Consider the following 26,862-nt stretch of genomic DNA (forward strand, 5'->3'; position numbering starts at 1 on the left):
TATAAAATATATGGAAGAACATTAAAACTGAAATTCTGGAAAGTCTTTTTTTTTGCATTTCTTTTTGCTCAGTAATGAAATGTATATTCTTTCAGTTGTTCTCAGTCAAACTGACGATATAACATGCTGATACTTCCCTACATGGCGCTTACGAAAATGACAGCTTAAACGGAATACTACCAATTATTGTGTCTATTTTTTTGTTGAACTGTTCTGAGAAAACTGCGTACTAAATTTTAATTTTCGCAGTTGAGTAGTTAGCTCTGTCGTTAACATAATGACACATTAACATACTGGCCCGATATGATATTCACAGAAAGTCATTAGTTATATTTTTAAGTACAGGTTTCATGGCTTATGTGGAAATTATAGAAATGGTGCCAGTGTATGTTTATTGCAAGTCAATATTTCTAACATTCAAGAGAGAGACACTCTCTCTTCAATTCAGGAGAAGACACTTGTCCTAATGTATCGGCTTCAAGTATACTAACATTCTATATTGGTTTGTAAACCCTTCCATGACTTGGAGGACTGAGTTGTAGAACCATATGAAATGCTAATGTACTTGGCACCAACATATCCAGAAAAATATTTCGAACTAGGTGCTTGCTTTGGATATTTCCAAAAATGCGTCAGCCCTAAACAAAAACTAGCGATACTTGGCGTAAGACAGAGAAATAAAAAGTTACATATTTTTGTTTATTACACCGTCTTAACGTTCATTTCCCATTATATTGACTTCTTGTCTCAATAACCAGACGGTAAACACCAAATTTCAATAGTCTGTAGTTCCGTAAATAAAGAGGCCTGTACAACAACGCAATCATCACTACTGCCTGCTTTCTGCAGCATGGGAGTGTAATAGGACAGTCCATAACTGCAAGTACCTCATGCAATTACTTAAGGTAAATCATCAAAACACTCTGCGCTATACGGCTGCTACATCACAACTTGTCCAATATAAATTGAAGCTCTTTGGCACCATTTATAGTCAAGGCAATGCCAAATATAGTTCGAATACGCATACCTGCTGCGATTATGCAGGGAGAGAGTGGAGCGTTCGGGTACCTTTCTACCTTCTCTGAGCTGAAGTGGTCCTGGAAAGAGACAAAATGGATGGAATATAAATGTTGCACCCATGGGATGGAAGTCAGGATATTTAGTGAGCTGGCCACCACACGTATTAATTTTGTGGGCAAACATACTTCTTTACTCTACATAAGTTCATCTCGCTCTTTTCCAAACCATGCCATTGTGAGCAACACAATGAGAAGGAATTCAGCTTATTCCTTCATTGAACAAGGCGCTTCTCTGCACGCACTAAGGATGTTTGGTTTGTCATATTTTTCCTTGTAGAAGAAGTCTAGGATCACCATTTTCTTGTTTCGGAACGAAAGATCCAATGTTTCTGCGACATTTATACCAAGAAGAACTTCGAAGTGACTCTTGAGCCCGCAGGGCATAAACAAAAATGGCCCAGCTTTCTTCAGCTCCAAAACAGAAGTGCCCAGCTTGATGTTCAGTTGTTGAAGCCGCTGGGTTGATGTCATTAGCCCATGTACGTCTTCAGTGTATGACGAGTAAGTCCTAAACATCGTTTGTAGTGCTTCCTGCTCCACTCGCATTTCCGCGTCATCCTTTGTCAACGTTTCTTGTTCTTGGTATGGTGTGCAACTTGACCTTCTTTTAGCGCACCGCATCTCACGAACTCTTGCTTCTTGCTATCCTCCTTGTTTACAATTTCAAGCCGGCACACGAGTTGGCTAAGCAAAGAGCCATAGCCAGTTCCAATTACAGTGCTATCGAAGGCATGTTTGAACGAAGAAGGGTGCAGTTCGACGACCTTCCTGGCAACAACGGCTATGTGTTTCCGTAGATGTTTTGGGCAGGCCTTCTTGACACTGTCTATGATTACTCGAACCATCTTCCTACGGTGTCTTAGTGTCGGACGCTTACTTTTCTGCAAAACCTCCAGCAGGGTTTTTGGCATGCTGTCCCAAGGTATCTCGAACGATTCTACCCAGTTGGTATTCAGGAAAGAATAGCCTTGTGTTTAACTTGTTCCGGCCCGCCATGTGCTCTCGACGGTGTTGCAGGCTCACTGTCATCTCTTTCAGCTTAATCCACAGTGCCTGTGAAAAGAATAAACCAGACATTAAAACTGAAGCACAATTTCATTAAAATTTATTCTAGTTGAGACTGAAATTGCGAAATATAGGTAAGTTCTTGATATGCCGAACTGTTTAGAAAGATTTATCGTAAAGAAAGTAAAATGCACACCGGAACAGCACAGATGATGATACACACTGTAGCGATGGGCTGCAGATTAACATAGACCTACTAAGTTTCTTCAACGTGTATCGATATATTGCGGACACGAATATTCTCGTATTTCGCTGCATCAGATTGACAGTCCTTGAGAACCAAACCTACAAACTCCGGATGAATAGTAGAACGCCACAGCTCCTGCTCCACCGCAGAAACTCATCAACTTTATGGGCACTTTATGATCTCAGTGCACAATGTTCTGTAAAAGGTGTGAAAGCCCGCATCTTCAGCAAACGAAAACCCTTCGCACCAACATGCGACGGAGAGTATTACATACATTTACTTCAATCAACGTATCAATAAAGAGACGGTTCACTACTGTAGGTATTTCCAGATAACAGTACAATTGAACTGCATGCATGCCCTAGGTGAGCCAAATAAACCAGTCTGCAATTTTTACTATAATATTTCAATACTACCTTTACGATGCGGAAATAAACAAAATTTATTTGACTTACTTTTACTTTTGAAGTAGGTGATGAGCTTCCGTGCTTGTATAGGTTTCATCACGTCAGACAAATCTTGTTCAGTCAGCAAGCTAAGGTCACCACACGACTCTACACCGAGGTCCAACAGCTTGCTCATGATGTTCTGTAGAACTTCAGCACTCAAGTTCGGTAGAGCATTCGCGACTTGCAGATGCACTGCCTCCATGGTGACCATGAATCATGTGCTTCAACACGATGACTTTCTGTGCGCGGATAATATATGCAGGCAGTGGGGAGTAGTCAGCAAAGTCACTCATGGGTAATGCACTGCAAGTGTTTGTCTCTCGCAGCGCATAGTAACGAAGATGCGGCGAGAAGTTGGCTTCAAACACCTTGACAGAAACAAAAACGCCAGCTCTTTTTTTCATGACAAAAAGGGAGATTTCCTCGAAGCACAGCTCACTGCATAAATTCAATGCTGCAAAATCGCCAACGGCGTAGTCCATGCCCTTCCACACAATTGACCGACTTTCTACAGAAGTACCAGACTCCAGGTTGAACTGAGCAAGGGAAGCCTCAACATTGGCACTATAGTCTCGAGCACAAAATGGAGGAGCAGATTTGAAAGAGACATCTGGTCCAAAAGATGTTTCCCTATGCAAGAATGCTTGCAGCAGTTGGTGTTTCTTTGCAAGGGTTTTAGCAACCGCTTTAACATTCTTTGAGGATCGCACACATTTTTTGAAGAAGGAGTGCTTACTCTCAAATCTGAAGGTCCACACATTTATGAAGGGTCCAAAATGAGCCTGCGTGCTTGCACAGTGAAGAATGTAGTGGTGCTCTGGCTTCAAGGGTTTCGAAGGAAACAGTTTCCATTTGTCCACCAAGTACTCCCGAATAATAATACTCAAGTACGCTGATTCCCCTTCTGTGATTACAGGTGCACACACAATTTCTACTATTTTCCTCAAGTTCAAATACTATCTCCACACTGGATCATTGACGTTTTGAATCTTATGGCCAATTGTGGCAGGCAGTAGATGAAACAAGACCCATGTTCTGACAGCTTCGCCACCTAACTTATTGCTGCGTGCGTTCACTTCACAGGGTGTGCATATGCTCCTTTGTATTTGAAATACATCATATGGTAGTTGAGGCACTCAAAGTAAGCCAGCGTTTGTTTTCAGCAAGTTACTTTAGAAACAGCAACATGTCATAAGAAACTACGCCTTCAAAAAGATCGTGACCAATGCAGGGTGCAAGGCCTGGGTTACAAACATGGAAATGTTCGAGCTTGTTAAAAATACTAGCCCGCTTCACACCTTCGAAAGGCAACCCACTGTTCTCAGCCTGAGAAACAGCATGGTTATAGTTAGCAGGTGTTCTTTTCTCCCCAGGTAAGTAAAGCTTGTCTAAAAATTCTAGACGTGTGATTAGGCAGTAGCGGCAGAAGTAGTTAGACAAGCTAAAGTTTACTTGAAAGCCGCCAGTGAAGTGCGATCCCACACTGTCACCCAGTATTGCTATTACTGTTCCTTTGACACCACTGCCACCAAGGTGAATTCCATCCTTTTCCAGTGCTACAAGATGGTTCAGCAACGGTCCAAAAATTTTCTCCTGAGCAACGTGCTTGAGATCGAATTCCAGACACAAAAGCGCTAATTGATTGGGATCTCTGCTTGAGCAATTGTAAATACTGAAGTTGGCGAGGGTTTAGTACACCCCTACAAGCTTGTGTTTTTTTTCGGGCAGAGTAAAGTGGGTGGGTTACCTCGAAGACATCCTGATACAGCATTTTCAGAGGTGCGAAATCTCTTGCAAATTAGTTCATCAGTTATATCCGCCAACTCCCCTCCAGCTCCTGGATCCTGTGCGTCGTGCAAACACTGTGCTACTTCTTTGCAGGTCAATAGCTTTGCTAAAGTCTCCAAGATCGGAATGTATTGAAAACTTCTCCCCCTCTGGTATTTGTCACGACCAAGCCTGACATTTTTTGTGCAACATATGCAAGTTTTCCTTTAAAGTAGGCTATTCGCTTACACTCAATGCTGAATAACGAACATGGGGCTTAAAGATATTTTCTGTGTCAACTTCTCTCGCACTTTCTAACGCATCCCTCCTGGCCATTTTCTTTTTCAACTGTTCGCGCAACATTAACAAGGTACTTTGCCGATTTATATTGTGAACACGGAGGATGCTCTCAGCTATTACATGCACTGTGCTAGAAGGGACCATCAGCTTCACTTTAAGTTTAAGATAAAATAGAGCGAGTTCATGCTCGGTACAGTGTCTCAGTTCCAGATATGCTGGCTCACCGCTAGGCCCTGCAGTCTTCATAAATTCCCCGGTATCATGAACGGAGGTAACACCCTCGGGGCCTTCACTTTCATTAGGCGGAACCAAGAAAACTTGTTCGTTGGCCTTTGCTTTGCTACCATGATTTCTTGATAAGTGACATGATAAGGAAGACGTTGTATGGAATAACTTCCCACATCTTCCGAAGGGCCACTGAACAGCAGCTCGAGACCTTAAATGTTGATATAGATGTTTCAATAAGGTAGCCCTGTTTTGAAAATCCTTTACGCTACCCGCTGCATTACAAAGCAAAAGGAAGTCACCCCGAAGCTCTAGGCTTGGCCTGCTCAATGGTGACGTGCTTGGATGCTTCCGGAGAATGTGACATCTCAGCGCGGCGGATGTCATGAACTGGTGAGAGCAACAAACATGTACAGAAGGAATTGTTCGAGAACAGAAGCTTGCTTCTAAAAAAGGACGACAGTATCCCACAAGTATCTCCGACGTAAATTCCCTATTGTTGCATGAAAACATAGTGCTGCTTATCTAGAGTCAAGATAAAATGAAACGTGAACGCGACAATAGTAACACCAACACGCTAATTACACAATCTTTTAATATAATAAATCTACGACTCATAGATAAGCACGAGAAGCAAACACCATTCTTAGCAAGCAGATTCAAAGGATGCCTTTTCTTTTGTGTCAGCTGAAATCCTGCAATTTATGTTCATGCGCATGTTTTCGTGCTCGCGTTTCAGTATATCATAACCTTGCTGTTACAAAAAAGCGTTCAAATTTCCCGCACTGTATTTAGGCCAATGTGACAAGAACGCATGCACAGTGTCTCTGGAGCGCGCGCGAAATACACACGAAAGCAACCAAAGGCGAGGAAATGAAATCGAATTAATTTACAATTTACCGTTCCGAACAAAACAGAGCATACAGAAAATACACGCCACCTTGCAACCACTGCGCTAACATCAATGAAATGCATCAACTAGCAACCGAAGCGCGGGAAAACACGCTAAAGTTATTTGCATGCATCGCCAAAATCAACCTGTTTTACAACGAGACATGGCTGCAAACGCGTCGCACATAGTCCGTAGCATGCGAGCACACCAAAGAGAGAACGTCCAGACTTCCTGCGGTCACGGGCAGGGAACAGAAACAGACTTGAGTAAGCCGCAACGTGAACCACCTCGTCTTCCCAAATGGGATTGCCACCACCGCCGCCGCCGCGTCGCGACCTGCGAATAAGGCCACAACGCTCACTGCAAACAAAGGCGGCAGCGGATGCAAGAAAGCATGCAAAAGTGACGAATAGCACTGCATCACGTGTAGCGCTCAGACTTGTTGGGAACGATGCGCAACAGCACTACCGCGTGCGCATGTCAGTGTACGTACCAAACCCGCTTTAATCAAAAGCGGCAGAAAGAAAACATGCCGAAGCCGAAGAGTGGCGCGGAAGCGCTCCGCAGGCGACACCACGGACTCTGCAAGTATCAACCACTAGCTCAACACTCAAACAAGATCGCAGACGCTTCGCAGAACATCAATGTCCAGTGCATAATGACTCGACCTACCTGCACTTACAAGGCCACCGACCGTTCTTTTTTGTGTGCACTTGTACGCTTTCCACTCCAGTCTAAAACCGCGGCGCTGGGACGGCCGAAGATGCCGTGGCGTGCGTCTTGTCTTCTACAGCACGCGCTAATGCCTTAGCGCATGCGCGTTTCGGGCGCCGCGAACGGCCGGCGTGCCAATGAGCATCAGCGCAGCTCGCCCTTTTTCTCTCTAACCTCCTCTCTCTTGGTCACTCGCCATGCTCTCGAAGCTTTTTAACAGCGGTGGCGTTCTAATTTATGGTATAGATTTGGCATATTGTGCGGCATACCTGCCGTAAAAGAACGCATTTTTTTAAAGTGTATATACGTGCCACAGGGAAGGTACCAGACAACACTGACGAAAAATATGCCTTAAATTTCTCAGACGCTGAGAGGAATCGAACCCATTTTTCAAAGGTTCCTCAAGTACAGTAACGCGACGCACTATCACGCAACGTCACCATTGCACTAAGTACGTGCGGCTTTTCCATGAACACCTTTCACGACAACGCTTTCGCGAGAAGCGCCATGAATGAAATGAGTATGAACCCCTCTTCTATAAATCTTGTAGAGTTTGGAAAAAGAGTATGTGCAAGTGAGTGTGCAGCGAGCAAGGAAACAATTTCTTAGCGTTCGCAAGCATCGGCGCGCCACGCTTCTGGGCTAGAAGGCTACGCACAAACTTCTCGACAGTGTCCCTAAATGACGCTGCGTGTCTATGAAGAAGTACCGGGTAGGAGCGCGGTTTTCTGCATGACACATTTCTCAGCTTTCTCACACATTGGCGTGCCGTGCACTCCGGAGGCCACAGGCAAGCTTCGCAGTCGTGGCACTAAGTGCCGCCGAGTGTTCTTAGGGAAACGCGAAAGAGGAATTCCACTACAGTGCGCGCCTCATACTTCACTGCTTTCGACGGCTGCAATACTCAGTGCAGTTCTATTTATTCAATGCTAAAAGCATTACCGTCGGCAGTCATCATGATATGGGTACCGCCGAATTTGTTGGTATATGAAGGGACACATTGTAAGTCACTTGAGGGTGTCACAAGAGCAATACGAAAACCTATAAAGGTTTCCTAGAAAATTAGGTTCACCGTTGACAAAAATGACCTGCCCTTCTTCCAGAAAATTGGGGTAAGCGAAGCTAGACCTGCGTGCAGCTGACCTTCATCACGGTTAATTAACTCACAGGTGATGGTGCCGGATTCATTCGGCTACCCGCTCCCTCAGTTCGGGACCTTTTTTTTTTTTGCTGTCGGATTGCATGGGCTCGAGCGGCTCTAACAAATGGGTCGGTGCGCCGACGGCGAGCCCATTCACGTGCGAGTACTCGCTGCCGCTCATTGAACCTGCCCGCGCCTCGGGTGACTACACAACGCGTGGCAATCCTATCCGTTCTTTTTTTAGACTGAACTGAACGGAAATGAAGCTGGCGCAGTGCGCCCGAAATCCGTTCCTGCCATTTCTCTACCCGGCTGAAGTGAAACGGTTCTGATAGGTTGCGCGCGTGGCGTGAGCGCGCCCCTATGCAGCTGGAATCCTTGCTAATGACTAACGCTCCGGCACCACCGCAGCTGTCAACTCATCTAACCAACCTTTCCCGCAGCAGCTCTGCTCTGGAAGCAGCTGAGTTTTTAAAGCGAAGCTTTCTATGTCTCACTGATTTTTCCGTGAGTGTCGATAACGCACTGCATGAAAGCCAACTTGCACATCTGCGTAGAACACTATAGTTCGCATTCGCAGTACCACGCCAGCATCGACTGGCCGGCCGGTCAGTGCCTCATAACGGCGCGAACCGACGAGCTCAGCCAGAATAGTGCACGTGCACAAAATTCCCTCCAAGCGGATGTTACGTCTGCTAGCCATGACACCACCCCGGTCGCGATTAATTAGCGTCCATTTCTTATTGAAGACAGCAAATGCTCGTGAACACGAGCTCGTCTTAGGACGTGTAAAAAAATAAAATTCCCTTTTTTAAAATAAATATGGGCGAACGCCACGCCACCAAGGTGAACTGTACATATTTGCAGTACATTACGCGCGTCACGCAATGTATTCCCGGCCGTCACCATCTTTAGGCTGCGGGTGCAGCGCAGGGCAGAAGAAGAGGCTGCCGTACGCACACCGCTGCGCAGCACTGGTCTCGCTTATGCCCGGTCCTTGCCCTGGTGTGGCAAATACTTGGGGGCTGGCGGTCGTTTCTTGGGGCTCAGGGTCACAGGCTCCTTTGTTTGACCCGTGCTTTCCTACTCGTGGCTTGATCTGGTCGCTGTGTCGACGAATTTTCTCGACCCATGGGCCATCGGCGCGCGCCGTCCTACCACAGGATTCAGGCTTGGTTCCATGGCTCGCCTTGCCTGAAGCTTTTTACCCTGATTGGTTCCCCCGGCTGCAATGCACCCAGAGCGGACCGGTCAAGTGGAGAATGTTGGGCGAGAGGTCCCAGTGGCGCCACTGCTTTGTCCCTTTTATAACGGAACTCGTAGCCTATAAAAAGCTTCACTGAAGTACTGCATCCGGCCTGCAGCGTCCTTCAGTACCTGTGCAGAATCCTTTCCAAGCCTGCTTTCAACGGCCCGTGCACATTCTTCCTAAAATATCCTCAACTGCTCACACGGCCCATTTTAGGAGCCCGTTGGAGTTCGTGTGATACGGTGCTGACCGGAGATGTAGTATGTTGTTCATCTCTATAAACTTCTGAAGTTCAGCACTTGCTAATTGCGGGTCATTATCAGATAGAAGCCTCTGCGGCAGTTCCAGCGTACAGAACAAGGCACGCGGTGCTTCTACAGTGGCGTGCCTTGTGGAGCTTTTTGGGATACTGCTTTGATCCATTTACTAAGGTCGATACACAGCCTTGACTAACGCTCGACCGTTCCTAGTCATGCGACAGGGGATTTCTTGGAGGTATAGGTGCAGCTTGTAAGCAACTGGGACAGGACCTAACCGTGTTGTTAATCTTGTTGTCGATCCGGCGATACCATAGCGGAGAGGGGCCCAGCCGCTTGATTGAGCAAATACATTGATGGGTATTACACAGCAGGCATAACACTGCCGCTCTTGCTCTTTTTGGTACGATTACGTGTTAGCCCCAGTAAAAAAAAAGAAACCTTACTCCAAGTTTTCTCAGCCTTCCTGGTGAAGTTTGCCTGTAAATGCAGGTCCTCGGACTCCAAGTTTGTTGACCATGCTTCCCGCACCTATTTTTGCACCTTTGCTAAATCCTCATCGTGCGACGTGAGAGCGGCCTGTTGCTTCGTGGACATAACAACTTCACTGAGGTTTTCCGTGAGCCAGCCATACTCACCATCGCCGGTTTCTTGTGGGGTCTCTGAATGAGACGTTGTGCAAGTCCAAATTCGGCTGACGACATCTGCAAGAACGTTCTCCTTCCCGGGTTGGTGTTCGATAACGCAGGCGTATGCACTCAGCAGCAGGGCCCATCGCTGGTTTCGGGAGGTGGCCATTGCAGTGCCTTATGTTCAGTCAAGAGTGTGGATGAGTTACCAAGTAGCTATTGCCAGAATTTCGAGACCCCGAAAACTACAGCGTAGACTTCATGCTCTAGCTGTAAGTGATTTTTCTCGGCTTCCATCAGTCCCCAAGAATGAAACCATAAGGGCCGACGCACCCCGTCTACGACATCATGAGAAAGCACTGCACCGGTCCCATCCAGAACGGCATCGCATTTGAGGACAAAAGCCTTGCGTGAGTCATAATGCGCCAGGAAATCAGCGGACTTGAGGAGGCGCTTCAACATGCAGAACGCCCGTTGTGGACTGCTACCCTACTCCTAGTTAGTTTCCTTGCGCGGCAGTTGATATAGAGCCGCAATGGCCGTATATGCGTTGGGAAGATACTTGTGGTAATATGGTACCATGTCTAGGTACGACTTTAATTCTGCGAGGTTCCGCGGAACCTGCACCTGAAGAATAGTATTTATGGTTTCCGACTCTGGTTCACGTCCCGGAGGACTAAATCGATGTCCCAGGAAATCTACCTCGGTTTGACGCAACTTACACGACTGCGCATTTAATGCGCTCGCCATACTCCTGGAATCACTGTGTAGTAAAGAAGAGGATGAAGCAAACGCTCTTGTGTCTGCTGTGCGCGCGCGTTCCTGTACTGCCGGTGCAACCTCGTCTGTGCCAACTGTTTCATAATAAATCCTCATACTACACTTGGTGGAAGGAGCTGCACTCCCCGACCTCACCCTGGAACTTCGCAGCCGAACGTTGACATCTGATCCAGCCGCTACCATGGACGAGGCTCCTACCAATCCGCTTGGGACATCCTCCACTGCTATCGTGTGCGGCGCCGTCCAGCGGCAGCGGGACCCAGCTGTTTTTAGCGGATCAGGTGAGATTGATGTGGAAGATTGGCTCCGTACCTACGAGCGCGTCAGAGATCACAAGTGGCATGACCCGACGAAGCTAGGTACAGTCATCTATCTTGCTGAAGTTGCGAACCTCTGGTTCCACAATCATGAGCGGCAACTACAAACCTGGTCCGCTTTCAAAACAGCATTCGCGGAAGTCTTCGGTCGTCGGTCGCCCGGCCTTGGGAAAACTGTGCTGAACAGCGTCTACGCCAGCGCGCTCAACAGCCCGGCGAGACTTACACCAGCCACGCAGAGGATGTCGTGGATGTCAGTAGCGCAATGTCCAGTCACGAGATGGCGCCATGTATCCGTTGGTGCGCCGTCGCCGTTTCACCTTTTTGAAAGCCACTCTTGTGTTCTCTCTCTCGTTTTTTTACCCTGTGCTATCAAACAAAGTGGCAGCTTGACAGTTGTGTGTCATTTCGTTGGCTTCGTGCCAAATGCACTCAATCCGCGACCACAAAAGATCTGGTCACCCTGCGTACTCAACAAAACCAACAGGTTATGGGCCCAGGACGACGCACGGACCACTTTTTGGAAGAAATGAGACGGATTGCCTTGGCTCAGTGATGAAAAGTGCGACCAGGTTGAAGCAGAAAACGTCAAGCTACACCGCCTCCGCTACGTCGTCCCGATGTCTTCAGAAGTTTAGACAGGCGTGAACATCGTGAAACTGTCGGGAAGAAGTGACTAACAAGGCGGTGTGTGCCCGCGAAGAAAAGTGACAAGTGAGTATTCTTTAGTAAGAAAGACGGACCGTCACGTGACTCCGGTGTTGCGGCAGGCTTTGTGTTGGATGTGTACGAAAGACGCTTAGACACGTCCGACGTGAGTAGGGTAAAACTGTTAGGAAGAAGTGACTGACAAATCTTTTCAGTGGATGTTAGTGGGTAAATTTTTAGGCAAGAAGTGACCGATAAATCATTTTCGCCTACATTAATTGAGAAACAGCTCCGAACAAGAAGTGCGTTGTCGCTCTTGCGTTCGAGGATCAGCGAACATGTCGGCATTACACGAGTTTAGACTGCCGAAGTTTTCATCAGATAACTATTACACATGGTAGATAAGGGCAAGAGCAGCTCTCGTACAGAAGGGATGCTGCGAAGCGATCGACCCTGGATTCCCGAATAGAGAAATGAACGAGCGAGAAAAGCACACTGACAACAAGGCCCGAACTTTCTGTTCCTTATGGTCGAGGACAACTACTTGGATGACATCGGTACTTGTAGAAGTGCAAAATAAGCCTGGAATATGCTTCAGAAAATGCACTCAAAGTTTGGACTCTTGCATATACTCCAGCTGATGCGCGACTTTTCAACGTAGAAATGAAGAGAGACGACTCAATGCAAGATTATCTAGAAAGATTGATGCTGCTGCATAGGATGTTGTCAAATGCAGGCTATACATTTACAGACAGAGAGGTTGCATTAGTAATGCTAATGGGGCTTCCTGACACATACGAACCGCTCATTCTAAATTTGGAGCAAGACGAACAAACCCTCATGACTCAAGCAGAGAATACAGGGCTGCTGATCGAAGAAAAGCTGCGTCGTGAGGAAGATCGGTTAAGTGACGAAGAGAGGCAGACAAGGGCCCTGATCACTAAAGCTCGATTAAGGACTGAAAGCAAGCAACCCAATGAGAAGGTGCAGCATCAACTGACTGTCAATAAGAACGAAACGTTTCGTCAGTGCACCTCAAGTGTGCAAAAGAAGAAGGTGCGATGCTTTGCTTGTAGCAAAATTGGTCATATAGCCAGATATTGTGACCAGTTTCAAGACGAAGGGGATGACCAGAAGAAGAGAAACTCATCACAGGCAGAAATTGCAACACAGATGACCTTATGTGCAAAAGATGTCATAACAGCACCTCCTCATGCGTGGCATCTTGATAGCGGTGCTACAGATCACATGACATCGCACAAGGCGAAGGTCACTCACTTTAAGCCATGCGAGTCAGGAGTAGAAACGGCAAACAAAGAATCCGTGAGTGTCATAAGGAAAGGAAGAGTTCAGATTCAACTATCTGAAGAGTGCGGTGGGTCATACATCAGGCTAGAAGGTGTCCTTTATGTGCCCGACTTCAACGGCAACCTACTATCAGTCGGAAGAATGGAAGAGCGAGGTTTGCACGTGACGTTCGCCTGGGGCAAAGCCGAAGTTGCAAAGAACATCGGTGAGCTGATCCTTACGGCAACTCGAGGAGGAAGACTGTACTCTGTTAAAGAAGGAATAATGTCGAAGAAGATGGGAGAGACAAAAGACACAGCTTTGTGGCACAGACGACTAGGCCACCTTCACCAGGATGCTGTTTGACGCCTCTGTGGAGTTAGTGAAGACCCCGTGAAGGACAAATGTGACACATGTCTGGGATAGCTAGGGCGAAGCGGTTTACCAAAGGGTGAGACAACACGCGCTAAGATTCCACTGTAGCTGGTGCATTCAGATGTGGTTGGAAAGATCACACCAACCACCAAAGGGGGCTCCAGTTACTTTGTAACCTTCACAGAGGACTACTAATGATATACTATGGTGTACCTCATGAAGGCCAAGAGCGAAGTGCTTCAGAAGTTTAACAAATACAGACATATGGCGGAAAATCTGCACAACACGAAGATGAAGACCTTGCGTAGTGACAACGGAGGAGAGTACACAAGCAAAGAGTTTAACGAGTACGTGGCCAAGCATGGCATAAGGCACCAGCTGATCATTCCTGCCACGTCTGAGCAGAATGGAATCGCAGAGAGAATGAACCAAACATTGCTTGACATGACGAGGTGCTTTGTCATCGGATCAGGTGTCACCGAAAGGCTCTGTGCTGTCGCCGTTGTCACTGCAAGTCACATCAGAAACAAGTGTCCATCGAAGGCGGTTGGAGGAGCGTCACCAGAAGCTCTGTGGAAAGGGGGAGAAGTAAAACTGGACCACTGGGTGTAGAGCATAGAGTGTGCAAAACAGACGGTGCAAAGGGAGCAAGTTGGACTCAAAAGCAGAAGAGTGCATACTGGTCGGCTACCCAGAAGGAGTGAAGGGGTGAAAGCTGTAGAACCAGAAGGAAGATCGCTTCTTTGTATGCCAGGACGTTACATTTGAAGAAGAGTCTTTCCCATCCAAGCTGACCCAAGTTGCAAGTAGCAAAACTGAAACTCATAGCGACACTTATTGCACAATCACGTTAGCAGTTGAAGACAGCTTGAGCGAGCCACATGATGTTGGTAGTTCAGATCGCAATGACACTGATTGCAACTATGCTGACGATGTTGGCTCATCAGCTGATGGAGACGAGGCAACTACACAGGACAAAGGAGCTACGCAGTGACTGTACAGCGTGACAGATTGTGGTACACAGGCACTATGACGGTCGTAAAGACTAGCAAACAAGAAATCACGTCAAAGTGAATGTCACGGCTGCTTTATAGCCAGGAAAAACAGCCAAAGAGATCCAGAAACTCCACACGAAGGCTTATCTGCACCAGACGAGGAGGAATGAATAGCAGCTATGCAGAGTGAAGTGGACAGCCTCGAAGCTTCGAATACATGGGAGCTAGTGCCGCGACCGAAATACAGACAAGTCGTAAAATGCAAGAGGTTGTTCCGCAAGAAGTACGATGAAAATGGTGACTTAGAGCGATACAAGGCACGGTCGGTTGCATGCGGATGCTCACAAGTGAAAGCTACCGATTACAAGAAAACTTTCTCTCCTGTAGTGAAGCTGAAATCCGTCAGGGCACTGCTGGCCATAGCAGTTGAGAGGAATTGGAAGATCAACCAGATGGACATAACGGCAGCATACTTAAATTGTATTCTGAAGGAGACCGTCTACATGGAACAACCGCAGCCTACATAGAACAACCGCAGAATCTGGCAGAGGCAGAGAAGGTCAGCCACGCTTTAAAAGGCATCGCGGAAGACGCGTTTAACCTGCTTGTTTACAAGAACATAACAACGGTCAATGAGATCATTAACGAATGTCGCCGCTTTGAAGACGGGAAGAGTCGCCGCATAGTTCAACAGTTTAGGCGTCTAACTCATACCGCAGCTTCATCGATGCGCGAAGACATTTGTCCACCGCGTGAGCCCACCTCCTGCGAGAACGTCGTACGTATTGTTCGGCGAGAAATCGAAGCAGCGTCTCCTGCCACGCCAGTGTCGCAGTGCTTTGACGATTCCCGCTCGCTTGTGTCTCTCATTCAGTCGGTAATTCGCCAAGAACTTGCCAATGTGGGTCTTCCATCCATCTGCTCCGCTAGCCGTCCTCACTTTGCTTCGTCTGCTGCCTCTGCCCCTGTTCACCGGAGCCAATACGATCCATATCCTAGCTATCGCGACCCGGCCGAATGGCGCACACATGACGATTGACCTGTCTGCTTTTACTGTGGACGTGTGGGCCACATCTCTCCCCACTGTCGAAGTTCCTGGCCAGCCCACTCTCGACCAAGCTTTCCCACCTACCGCCGCTCCCCACTGAATCCTCGCCCGCCATCACTCTCCACCGAGGTTGCAGACGCTCCTGACAATGCTCGAGCCACCGCGACCAGCCGCTCGCCATCACCACATCGTCACCGCTCCCGTTCGCCCCAGCTACGTCGCTCTCCACCCCCAGCTTACCGTCGGCGCTCTCCGACGGGAAACTAACTGGGGCAGCTCCTGCAGGTGAAGCTGCTCTAGAACCCTGGCCTAAAATTCCTCTTCTGACCCTGCCTTCTAATCGGGACCTTCTGGACGTGGACGTGGATGATTTGGCCGTTATAGCACTCATCGACACTGGAGCCCAAATTTCCATCATGAGTGCGGAGCTTCGAATGCGCTTGAAGAAAGTACTGACTCCTGCTCCGACTCGACTGCTCCAGGTCGCATACGGTGGAACTCCGGCTGTGCTTGGAATGTGTACTGCTCGTGTCAGTGTCGCCGGTCGCCACACGTCCGTTTTGTTTAGTGTGCTCAAACTTTGCCCTCACAATGTTATCCTCGGACTCGACTTTCTGGCCGCCCATTCAGCTCTGATTGACTGTGCCGCCGGCGTTGTACAACTTGACCTACCCCTACCTGTTCCCATTGACCTTCCTGCTCAAGCTCCAACTCAGCTTTGTTCCGCGGATTTTATACGCCTGCCATCTCTTGCAGCGACCTGCATCCCTGTCTTAGCCTGCCCACCTGTACTTGACGGATACTATGTCCTTACTCCCACGACTTCAGTCCTGCTTCCTCACAATGTGTCCTTCCCGCATACCATCGTTTCGGTTGCGGACAATCCGACATTTCCGAGTGCCAAATTTCCGCTCTATCTGTTGCGCCGTCTTCGACCAATGCTCATTCTGTGCCTTCTGCATCAACCCCGACCCATGACTTTACAAAGACGATTGCACCGGACCTCTCAACCCAACTTTGCCGCAAAGCTGCGTGGCCTCCTCGAGTCCTACTCCGACATTTGCGACCTGATCGCCCTTTGTGTCAAACTACGGTTGTGAAGCATCGTATAAATACCGGCGATGCAGCACCTGTTCGCCGACGCCCATACCGGGTGTCGCCTTCTGAGCGACAAGTTATCCAGAGCGAGGTTGACAAGATGCTTGCCAAAGGGATTATTGAACGCTCTTCCAGCCCGTGGGCGTCCCCTACTGTCCTCGTCAAAAAGAAGGATAACAGCTGGTTATTCTGCGTTGACTATCGTCATCTAAACACGATAACCAAGAAAGATGTATATCCACTTCCCCGCATTGACGATGCTCTAGATTGTCTCCACGGTGCCACTTATTTTTCATCTATAGACCTTCGCTCTGGATATTGGCAAATTGCCGTGGATGAAATTGTCTGTGAAAAGACCGCATTCGTCACACCAGATGGCCTATATCAGTTCCGGGTAATGCATTTTGGCCTGTGCAATGCCCCGCAACGTTTGAACGGATGATGGACATGCTCTTGCGGGGTTTGAAATGGTCCATCTGTTTGTGCTACTTGGATGAGGTCATCGTATTCTCAACTTTTGCGACTCATCTTGAAAGACTGTCATCTGTTGTTTCTGTTTTTCGCACCGCTGGCTTGCAGCTCAACTCATCCTAGTGCCACTTCATCATCATCATCATCATCATCATCATCAGCCTGATTACGCCCACTGCAGGGCAAAGGCCTCTCCCATACTTCTCCAACTACCCCGGTCATGTACTAATTGTGGCCATGTTGACCCTCCAAACTTCCTAATCTCATCTGCCCACCTAACTTTCTGTCGCCCCCTGCTACGCTTCCCTTCCCTCGGAATCCAGTCCGTAACCCTTAATGACCATCGGTTATCTTCCCTCCTCATTACATGTCCTGCCCATGCCCATTTCTTTTTCTTGATTTCAACTAAGATGTCATTAACGCGCGTTTGTTCCCTCACCCAATCTGCTCTTTTCTTATCCCTCAACGTTACACCTATCATTCTTCTTTCCATAGCTCGTTGCGTCGTCCTCAATTTAAGTAGAACCCTTTTCGTAAGCCTCCAGGTTTCTGCCCCGTACGTGAGTACTGGTAAGACACAGCTGTTATACACTTTTCTCTTGAGGGATAATGGCAACCTGCTGTTCATGATCTGCGAATGCCTGCCAAACGCACCCCAGCCCATTCTTATTCTTCTGATTATTTCACTCTCATGATCTGGATCAGCAGTCACTACCTGTCCTAAGTAGATGTATTCTCTTACCACTTCCAGTGCCTCGCTACCTATCGTAAACTGCTGTTCCCTTCCGAGACTGTTAAACATTACTTTAGTTTTCTGCAGATTCATTTTTAGTCCCACCCTTCTGCTCTGCCTCTCCAGATCAGTGAGCATGCATTGCAGTTGGTCCCCTGAGTTACTAAGCAAGGCAATATCATCAGCGAAGCGCAAGTTACTAAGGTATTCGCCATTTACTCTTATCCCCAATTCTTCCCAATCCAGGTCTCTGAATACCTCCTGTAAACACGCTGTGAATAGCATTGGAGAGATCGTATCTCCCTGCCTGACGCCTTTCTTTATTGGGATTTTGTTGCTTTCTTTATGGAGGAGTACAGTGGCTGTGGAGCCGCTATAGATATCTTTCAGTATTTTTACATACGGCTCGTCTACACCCTGATTCCGCAATGCCTCCATGACTGCTGAGGTTTCGACTGAATCAAACGCTTTCTCGTAATCAATGAAAGCTATATATAATGGTTGGTTATATTCCGCACATTTCTCTATCACCTGATTGATAGTGTGAATATGATCTATTGTTGAGTAGCCTTTACGGAATCCTGCCTGGTCCTTTGGTTGACGGAAGTCTAAGGTGTTCCGGATTCTATTTGCAATTACCTTAGTAAATACTTTGTAGGCAACGGACAGTAAGCTGATCGGTCTATAATTTTTCAAGTCTTTGGCGTCGCCTTTCTTATGGATTAGGATTATGTTAGCGTTCTTCCAAGATTCCGGTACGCTCGAGGTCTTGAGGCATTGTGTATACAGGGTGGCCAGTTTTTCTAGAACAATCTGCCCACCATCCTTCAGCAAATCTGCTGTTACCTGATCCTCCCCAGCTGCCTTCCCCCTTTGTATAGCTCCCAAGGCTTTCTTTACTTCTTCCGGCGTTACTTCTGGGACATCGAATTCCTCTAGATTATTCTCTCTTCCATTATCATCGTGGGTGCCACTCGTACTGTATAAATCTCTATAGAACTCCTCAGCCACTTGAACTATCTCATCCATATTAGTAATGATATTGCCGGCTTTGTCTCTTAGCGCATACATCTGATTCTTGCCAATTCCTAGTTTCTTCTTCACTGCCTTTAGGCTTCCTCCGTTCCTGAGAGCTTGTTCAATTCTATCCATGTTATACTTCCTTATGTCAGCTGTCTTACGCTTGTTGATTAACTTCGAAAGTTCTGCCAGTTCTATTCTAGCTGTAGGGTTAGAGGCTTTCATACATTGGCGTTTCTTGATCAGATCTTTCGTCTCCTGCGATAGCTTACTGGTATCCTGTCTAACCGAGTTACCACCGACTTCTATTGCACACTCCTTAATGATGCCCACAAGATTGTCGTTCATTGCTTCAACACTAAGGTCCTCTTCGTGACTTAAGGCCGAATACCTGTTCTGTAGCTTGATCTGGAATTCCTCTATTTTCCCTCTTAGCGCTAACTCATTGATCGGCTTCTTATGTACCAGTTTCCACCGTTCCCTCCTCAGATCTAGGCTAATTCGAGTTCTTACCATCCTGTGGTCACTGCAGCGCACCTTACCGAGCACGTCCACATCTTGTATGATGCCAGGGTTAGCGCAGAGTATGAAATCTATTTCATTTCTAGTCTCGCCGTTCGGGCTCCTCCATGTCCACTTTCGGTTATTCCGCTTGCGGAAGAAGGTATTCATTATCCTCATATTATTCTGTTCTGCAAACTCTACTAATACCTCCCCCCTGCTATTCCTAGTGCCTATGCCATATTCCCCCACTGCCTTGTCTCCAGCATGCTTCTTGCCTACCTTGGCATTGAAATCGCCCATCAGTATAGTGTATTTTGTTTTCACTCTACCCATCGCCGATTCCACGTCTTCGTAGAAGCTTTCGACTTCCTGGTCATCATGACTGGATGTGCCACTTCGGTCACCGCCAAATAACCATGCTCGGACACCTCGTCGATTCGTCAAGCATTCGCCCCGACCCCGCTAAAGTTCATGCTGTGCAGAATTTCTCCGTACCAACTTGTGCCAAAGATGTTCGCAGCTTTATTGGCCTTTGCTCGTACTTCCGCAGGTTTGTGGAAAATTTCGCCCATGAGCGCGAGTGTCTCGCCCTCATTTGGGCGGTGGGCAAGTTCCGACCCTACATATATGGTCCACCATTTACAATTACAACCAACCACCACGCCCTTTGTTGGCTTTCCTCCCTCAAGGATCCCACTGGACGCCTCGGTCGCTGGGCCCTACGGCTGCAGGAATACACGTACACTGCGGTCTACAAGTCGGGTCGTCTACAGCAGGACACCGACTGCCTGTCTCGTCATCCCGTCGATGTACCGGACGGTTTAGTGGATGTCGCACCTAACTGCGTTCTTTCGCTCTCTGCCTTGCAAGACATTGGCGCTGAACAATGATGCGATGAGGCGTTACGCCCCATCATCGAACGCCTGCTCTCTCATCCGTCTGACCCATCCCTTTACATGTTCCTAATACAAAATGGCATCCTGTATCGCCGCAACATGCACCCTGACGGGCCCAAGCTCCTAACCGTCATTCCGTCTCATCTGCGACAGATTGTACTGCAGCAACTGCACGACGTTCCCACCGCTGGACACCTTGGCATTACACGGACCTATGACCCAATTTGGCGACGGTTTTTCTGGCCCCGTCTCAACCGCTCCGTCCGGCGCTATGTTTGCCACGTGTGAGTCGTGTCAACACCGGAAAAAACCAGCTGTGCATCCCGCCTGACTGCTACAGCTTTTGGATATACCGGCCGACCCTTTTTTCGCATTGGCGTTGATCTTCTCTGACGATCCCCTCTATCAAATGACGGAAATTGGTGGATTGCCGTCGCTACGGACTATACAACTCGCTATGCCATTACTAGTGCCCTACCAACCAGCTGCGCTACAGACGTCGCTGATTTCTTGCTTCACAACGTTATCTTGTACCACGGTGCACCTCGTCAACTTCTCACCGATCGCGGCAGATACTTTCTTTCCAAAGTCATAGACGACCTACTTCGATCATGAGCAACTAAACACAAACTTACTACCACTTACCATCCTCAAACTAACGGTCATACCGAACGCCTGAACTGCACGTTAACTGTATGTTTCCTCCGATCATCGCGACTGGGACATTGCTCTACCATTTGTCACGTTCGCCTACAATTGCTCGCGCTACGGCACAGCTGTCTATTCACCCTTCTATCTCCTCTTCGGCCGTGAACCGACTTTGCCTTTCGAGACTCTCCATTCGACCACCCTCGACTCGCCGACAGAGTACACTCGGGATGTCGTAGCCACAGTGACCCATGCACGCCAGATTGCCCGCATTCGTCTTTCCGCTTCACAGACACGCCAGAAGTGCCGTTACGACCAGTGCCATTACGACGTGCATTACGAACAAGGTGCCCTTGTGTTGGTTTGGTATCCAACTAGGCGTGTTGGTCTTTCGGAGAAATTCCTCTCGCGATACTATGGCCCTTACTGCATCCTTCGCCAGGTGACCCCTGTCACATATGAAATGTCTCCGCTGGATGCCACGGTGCTTTCACCTCTCCCTGACATCATCCACGTCAGTCGTCTCAAACCTTACCTTTCTCAGACCGATGAGCCGCCCCAATAAGGTGCTTTTAGCGACGGGGGTGATGGCACAGTCGGTAATGTGGGAAAAGGTGGACGATCATGGTGGCCTTGGACACGATGAAAAAGAGTGTCGTATTATCGCTGCTCTACGCTTGTTGGCTCAGCCATTAAAAGCCATCTGTAAATAGACGCACGCTTCTTCCTTCCCGTAACAATATATTCAAAATGAAGATATACATCACGGAAATACAGTTTGGTGCATGGGGAACTCTACGGATGTGGTTTACTTATATTCTAGTCACCTGCCTTCGAGAGATTTGAGACTACATCGATGAAGATCACCGCATTGTCACATATGAATGAAAGCACCCTTGAAGTGTGTTTACAATTCATCGCGATTACGCGAAAATGCAGGATCCAGCAGCAACACGGCAATAATCTTCCTCTCTATGCCTAGGCAACTAAATGCGGTTTTTATCAAAACAAACACGAGGAGATGATTACGTCTTCCACGGGCATGGACATGCGGTTTTTGTCATGTAACTATGGTATCTAAGTTAACAAAAAGACCTGTCTCTTTCGTAACATATCAGTAGACAATAAAAACTAAGTTGAAAACCGGTTATATCCCGTTGCTCTAAACGGGTCTTAGGAGAATATAGGCGGAACTGCCGAATTTTACGGACCGGTGCTATAGAGCCGGTGCCACATGCAGGAAAATGCTTCGGATATAGCAGTGAACACAAATAACAGACACGGGTTTAGCCAAAATTAAGCCAGGTATTCTAGTTGGCTCTTGTATTGTGTAACAAGACACCTGATATTTCCAAAACGTATAAGAACTGCCACCTTTGCAATCTGCCATGCATAGCTGGCTCGTCCTACCATACAACTGTGATTGTTTTCTGAAATCCCGTGCGTGCGGCTGACTAAGTGTCATCGGACGTGTTCTCCTTTGCGCTCAGCAGCATGGCACACGTATGTTTTTTTTCCTGAAAAGGCTCGCTAGAGGTGAAAAGGAAGCCTATCTACCTATCTACCTACCTGTATATGACTGTAGGCAGATATTTAATTTTTTAGGAGATTGAATAGTTGATGTGCCGGAAAACTCCCCAGCGTTTGTTATTGTGACGTTGTAGTGACGTTCGGCGACAGCGGTCACATTTCGACGGGGGAGAAACGTGAAAACACCCGTGTACTTAATTTAGCTGCACGTTAAAGAACCATAGGTAATCCAAATTTGCGGTCTCTGTAACTACTGTGGGCCTTATAATCAAATGGGGTTTCGGCACGTAAAACCGCATAATTTAATTTTTTTGTAGTTATGCTAAAAACCACAGTAGCCAAAACTGAATCGCGAACCTAAACCTTCATTGGGTGTACCTGTGCCGAGAAGAAATTCACCGATGATTACGATACTTCCTATTGCGAAATGTGAGTGCAGATCTATACGTGTTTTCATTTCGAGATATATTGGCTGTCGCGGACAATCTGGGACGTGTCGGGACGTTGCAAACAGAGCGATGTGTGGTCCAACTACCTCCCTAATCGTGAGATCGTGAGAGGGAGCGCGTGGCCGACGCGTGGGCTTGATTCACAGCACCCACCGCAGACAGACCAACGCTCATGCAGTGCTTTGTTTCCGTACAGGCGGCACGCTCTACTCTAACGCCATCTCGCAGCCATCGTCACCCCAGTGCACGCCTTGCTCGGTACTACGTTTTTTTCTGACGCTTTCGCTCGCTTCACCATACTTTCTTCCGCTTTCAGTCTCATGGTTCCGCTGCATCCTCTTGATCCGTTTTCCTCCTCGCATTCTCTTACTTATCGCCGTCTTTCATCTCAGGCTGCGCTCCGCGTTCGCTTCCATCATTCACTGTACTCGTTCGCTCGGTTACGAGGGAGGCCGAGGCACGACGCCGACGTCCATACTCGCCGCAGGGCCGGGGGCCTTAGAGCAGCGCCCTAAAACAGATTCCACTGAAACCACAACAGTCGCGGCAAGCACAGTCGGCTATGCTCGAAAATATGATCTGCTAGTTCAGCGCGTCGGCTCTACACATAACTTGTTGATGGCTCCAGCGCTATCGCTGGTGCCCGCGTGCCTTCAAGGAAGTACTACACAATTCGTGTCGCGCACGCAATAGGATTACACAAGGGTGGGCGAGAACATGCACAACAAATAGCATCGGCGACAACATTCGAGTAAGTTCCAAATAATGGCGGTGCGCCTTGCGCTGAGTGATAACATTAGGTTCTTAGCAGGGAAACTGCAGTCCCGCTTATTAAAAAGCATCGTCTCGATGCTAAAAACACAATGCAAAAAGAAAAGCTTGAGTACAGGTAGTAAAAACTAACAACAACGCAACACGAAAACAAAGTCCTTGAGTTCGTCAGCGGGCATAAATAGGTTTAGGGAGTAGCACGTAGACGACTTCAGATGCTGCGTGGCATTGCTGTGATTGCGAAATGCCGTCTGGAAAGACGCCATAGTCCAATGCACAAATTTGTGTGATGACGTTGTAGGGTCCCAAATATCGTCGCAAAAGTTTTTCGGTAAGCTCTCTCCGTCGTATCGGGGTCAAAACGCAAACACGGTTGCCAGGTTGGCATTCCACGTAGCGTCGTGGAAGATTGCAGTGATGGATGTCGGCCCTTTTCTGGTTCTTGATGCGCAGGAGGGCGAGCTGTCGGGCTTCTTTGGTGCACTCAAGATAGGCCAACCATCGAGGTTGTCTTCCTTGGTGACGTGCGGTGGCATGGCGTCAAGAGTGGGCGTCGGGTTCCTTCCTTGAACCAGTTTGATTGGCGTGATCTGCGTTGTTTGCTGCACCGACGTGTTGTAATCGAAGGTTAAGTAGGGAGAGACAGCATCTTAGGTCTTGTATTCAACGTCGACGTACATGGATAACGTGGCGGCGAGGGCCTATTCAAATCGATTCGTCTGCGGGTTGTACGAAGTTGTCATGTGGTGACTTCTCTGTTTCTATTGCAGAGTAGCTTGAGTAAGCTCCGCCGTAAAAGCAATTTCTCTGTCGGGGATCAGGACTTCTGAGGCACCATGTCGTAACAGGATACTCTCGATGAAGAATTTCGCCACTTCTGTCCCAGTACCTTTAGGTAGTGCTTTCTTTTCGGCGTAGCGGCAGCCACGACGATCCATTTATTCCTATATGTTGACGTTGGAAAGGATCCGAACAAGTCTATTCCGATCTGCTGAAGTGGTTTGCAAGCAGACTTGATAGGCTACAGCAATACCGCTGGCCTTGTTGGTATTGTTTTGCGTCACTGGCTGTTTCGGCATATTGACACAAAGATGCGGGGCTCGCGCACCGCAGGACGACACACGCAAAATTCGGCGCCATGAAAGACGATGAAGTGCGTAAGCTGCACGCTATTCTTCTGGCCCGCCATTAAAGAGAAACGTCTATTTTGTAGCACTCCGTCTCCAATCTACGTTACATTTTTTCTTGTGGAGGTGCGGGGTACATGCTACCTCTCCCAGATCGAACACCCTCTACGAGCCCAGTAGAAAGTCCGGTCGAGCTGACTCCTGTGCACGTACGGACAAGCCGCCGACTTCAAGGATTGCCACCTAAACACGAGCCACTACCAAACCAAGTCAGAAGAATGAGTGCGTCGGTTCCATCTTCGCCCTTGACCGCGCCGATCGACGTCGTCCTCAACCAGCCGCGGATCCCCACATCCTTCCATGGGGACACCTTCGAAGATGTTGAGGACTGGCTCGATCACTTTGAGCGTGTCGCAGAATTCAACGGCTGGACTCCAGAGCGCAAGCTACGCAACGCCTACTTTGCCCTCGAGGGCTATGCGCGGACATGGTTTGAGAACCGTGAGGCGGCCCTATCGACATGGGACGAATTCCGACGGCATATGATCGGCACATACGCCAGCCTCGATCGCAAGGAACGAGCTGAATCTGCAATTCAGGCGAGAGTACAGAGGGCGAACGAAAGCGTCGCAATTTTTGTCGAAGATATGTGCCGACTTTTCCGATGCGCGGGTCCATCCATGCCGGAAGAAAAGAAGCTGAGGAACTTGATGCGCGGTGTCAAGCAAGTGTTATTCGGTGGCCTAATAAGCAACCCACCAAAGACCGTTGCAGAGTTTCTCGCGGAAGGCATATCAGTGGGAAAGGCACTGCAGGAGCGAACACGGCCGTACAACCACGACGTGTCGACCCTATCGCGTGACCCTCTCGCTATGCCCTTGGACAGTACCGACGCCTTGCGGGAGCACATTAGGCTTGTTGTTCGAGAAGAGCTCCAAAAGCTTCAGTGGGCTCCAGCATCGGTACAGCGACTTGCTCTGCCTGAGGTCGTCCGCGAGAAAATCAAACAGGCAGGCCAAGTCACAGAGCGAAGCGAGACACCCCAGCACGAGGTACGGCAGCCGCAACCTCGCATGGCGTATGCGTAAGCAGTGCGAAGTTCGTTGTCCCCGATTTTTAGCGATGTGGGCGACGTCCCGGGCTTTCATGGTGTGCGCGCCTTTGAACAAGCAACTGGCGACTTCAGGCATCGCCGCACGTCATTCATGGCTGAAACACGACCACCCCGCGAGAGCGACGTATGGCACACCACAGATTGGAGGCCCTTGTGTTTTCATTGCGGTGAAGCCGATCACCTCTACAAGGCGTGTCCTTTCCGCCGAGCTGGGCTCCGTGGATTTTCACTGAATGCGCCGTGCCCGCGTAATGGTGAACGCCCCCTGGAGATTGAAGCATACCTCGCGGACGCCAGGACCTGGTTTGCCCCACGATTCCGTGAACACCGGTCGCCGTCACCCGCCAGAAACAGGTCAGGCCGAGTGCAACAAGGTGTCGCTCACCCAGCCCTGCCTCCCGGGAAAACTGAGTCCAGCGACCTACGGAGGTGAGGTCGCGGACGTTGCGAACGCGGAAGATACTCCACTACGACGACCGCGATATGACGTAATTGAGATGCAGAGAAAGCATTGTAGTTCCGTGTCAGTATCCTGCGACGTACCAGTTACCATACATTACAACGAAGTCGCGGCGTTAATCGACACGGGTGCGGACACGTCTGTTATGAGTCAGAATCTCGCGCGTTTACTGAACAAAGTTTCAACGCAATAGACCAGACTCAGATACGTACTGCGGGAGGGCATCTCGTAACTCCTATGGTCCGGCGCACAGCGCGAGTCAACTGTCGGGGCTTCACGTGCATCAGCGACTTCGTCATTCTTCCTGAATTTCAAAGGATCTTATACTCGGCATGGATTTCCTTCAGGCGAACGGTGCCATCATTGACCTGCAAGAGTCTACAGTCAGCTTCGCTACTACGCAAGCCATAGCGAACAGTAATGACAACGACCATGACGTCGCGCTTCGCGTAGCTGGCGATCACGTCCCGTTGCCACGCAAGAGCAGTGTGCTTACCCTTATCCGATGTGACATGGAGGACGACGCTGAAGGAATTGCTGAGGCGAACATGCACCTGTTTCTTGAGCGCCACATTTGTATAGCCAGAGGGCTTCTACAGGTGCGAAACAAATGTTCAGTCGTTTTGCTAACAAACTT

The sequence above is a fragment of the Dermacentor andersoni genome, chromosome 8 (genome assembly GCF_023375885.2).
Source record: "Dermacentor andersoni chromosome 8, qqDerAnde1_hic_scaffold, whole genome shotgun sequence".
NCBI lineage: Eukaryota > Metazoa > Arthropoda > Arachnida > Ixodida > Ixodidae > Dermacentor > Dermacentor andersoni.